Source organism: Poromitra crassiceps (assembly GCF_964638095.1).
Source record: "Poromitra crassiceps genome assembly, chromosome: 9".
NCBI lineage: Eukaryota > Metazoa > Chordata > Actinopteri > Beryciformes > Melamphaidae > Poromitra > Poromitra crassiceps.
Window position 1 is genome coordinate 17,780,805 of NC_139630.1, and position 2,500 is coordinate 17,783,304.

At 49.3% G+C, this 2,500-nt stretch overlaps 1 pseudogene across 1 annotated transcript in view; it reads left to right on the top strand.

The window, feature by feature from the left end:
* LOC310782195 (dystrobrevin beta-like) overlaps window positions 1-2,500 on the top strand; it is a 40,839-nt pseudogene that overhangs the window by 378 nt on the left and 37,961 nt on the right. Inside the window, exon 3 of the transcript in view lies at window positions 289-456. The product of the transcript in view is annotated as a dystrobrevin beta-like (transcript). The remainder of the gene's footprint in view (window positions 1-288; window positions 457-2,500) is intronic.

Sequence of the window (2,500 nt, forward strand, 5' to 3'; positions counted from 1 at the left end):
TCTCTCTCTCCCTCTCTCTCTCTCTCTCTCTCTCTCTCTATCTCCCTCCTCTCTCTCTCTCTCTCTCTCTCTCCCTCTCTCTCTCTCTCTCTCTCTCTCTCTCTCCCTCCCTCTCTCTCTCTCTCTCTCTCTCTCTCCCTCCCTCTCTCTCTCTCTCTCTCTCTCCCCTCTCTCTCTCTCTCTCTCTCTCTCTCCCTCCCTCTCTCTCTCTCTCTCTCTCTCTCTCCCTCTCTCTCTCTCTCTCTCTCTCTCCCTCTCTCTCTCTCTCTCTCTCTCTCTCTCTCTCAGTCTATCACCCGGTGTCGTGCTCCTTTTGCCGTGGCAACGGCATGACGGGCTTCCGCTATCGCTGCCTCCGTTGCCGTGGTTACCAGCTGTGCCAGAACTGCTTCTGGCGCGGGCAACGTGAGCGGCTCCCACAGCAGCCAGCACCAGATGAAGGAGCACTCCTCCTGGGTGAGTTTATGGCTTGTTCACACCAGAGGGCGCTGTTTGTCTCTGTGTGTGTGTGTGTGTGTGTGTGTGTGTGTGTGTGTGTGAGTGTGTGTGTGTGTGTGTGTGTGTGAGAGAGAGAGAGTGAGGGGAACTGGGGGGAATAGCATGATCCTCCCATGCGCTACGTCCTGTCGGTGAAACTCCTCGTTGCCAGGTGAAAAGAAGCAGCTGGCGACTGCACATGTATCAGAGGAAGCATGGTGCTACAGAAAGGAAAGCAGTCAATCATAGAACAGAATGATGTCACACAGACTAAATGCATTGCCCCGGCCATTATACTCATAGATTTCTGTTGACATCGCACACAACAGTTGTGGCGCCATCTTGAGGACCAATTTGAAACAACAAGAATTCTGCGCAATGGGAAATCGAGTGGAACACTAGTGTCAAACAAACGTTACTATCTCAAAAACTAGACATCGCATCGCTGAGCCGATAGTTTGACATTGTGAGTGAGAGTAGAATTAGTTGAAGGTTTTGATGTCTGCTATATGTACTGTATGTACTGTATGTACTGTATGTAGTGTTGTGTTAAAGCTGTGTGAACGCTCACACTTTTAAAATATGTGAATTTAGTAAAAAGAAAAGAAAAGTGCAACCTGTAAAGTCAGCTAGAGTAAATTGTGACATCACACACTCAAGGCGAGCTATAGAGAGCTCCAGGGATGATGTATTTTTGTAGTCAGAACGCGGAAGTCCCGGACTTCCTGGTTCTTCACTGTTTCTGTCTATGGGATTTTTGAATGGGTTTTTGCCGCGATGCTTCAAATAAGGTCTCTGGGCAACGCAAGATTAATCAAACGCGAACCAGAGTTCAGTCGGATAATCTTCACACATGAGGACCACTTTCATGAGTTAAGCTAATCCAGAACTCAATCAATCAATCAATCAATCAATCAGTTTAATACATGTCCCAGAAGGGCACTTTGGTTCACATCAGACAGTAGTGGATAATTACAACATCATTACTAGTTTGAGATTAGTAATAACGGCACACTTCAGAATTGAGATACATTATTACTAGTTTGAAAGTAATAAAGGCACACTTCAATATTATACAGTACATAAACATTTGTTGCAATATGTACAGATTCCAAAGGACCATCTACTGCCCTCAGCCGGGTCGCCACGTGCGCAGCGCCACCGTTGCACTAGCTCCTCAAACAACGCAAGTGGCTCGCTGTCATCAGCGCCAGATGGATGTATATCGGAGGAAGAGGGGGTGGGGGGGGGTGGGGTGGATGATGCAAGAGCTGTAACAAGGCAGGGGGTTTGGGGGGGGAAGAGCTCAGTTGCAGACGAAATGCTGGAGGCGGGGGGTGGGGTTTAGGGGAGGGGGGCGGGAGGGGGGGGGGGGGGTTTGGGGGAGTGCGTGCATGACCGTGTGTTGGCCTATAGTCCTTAGGGTCCATGAGTGTTTGTGTGTGTGTGTAAGGTCTGAGCCTCCACCGGCTAAACACAGCGTTGCTGTGGAGATGGCAATTTAGTCCAGAGTTCAGGCGTCAGATGTCGGGGCGTGACGTTGGAGACGCAGGTTGCACTCAAGGCGTCAGGAGAGTTTTGCTGCTAGTGTCCTTGACGGCTTAGCAGGTGGCCAGATTAAATCCGTTGTTTTGGTTTTCCCCGGTGGGTGTAGGATCAACAACATTCCTCACACGAGTCAGTCCTGATCCTCGGTTTTAAACACTTCGCTGCAGTGGCAGTGATATCTTCAAGAAGTAATCAATTTTTACGATTCAGATCAGAAATCGCAATAGTCCAAGTACTCACTGCCCCGCTCATCTCGTTTATCATGACGTGCAGCCTAGGGTCAATGACTGCTGTCTTCCCGTGTCCCGCGGTGAAGTCCCGTCTGGGCAGAGGGGGGGATCCCCGGACCCCACAATAATTTTGTCGATTTCGTTTCGAGAGACCAGCCATATAATCCATATTTGTAGTTTCGAAGAGACAAATGCAAGATTGGCTCCGGGTAGCAGAAGCAGAGGGATGACGAATGCAAGTTTGC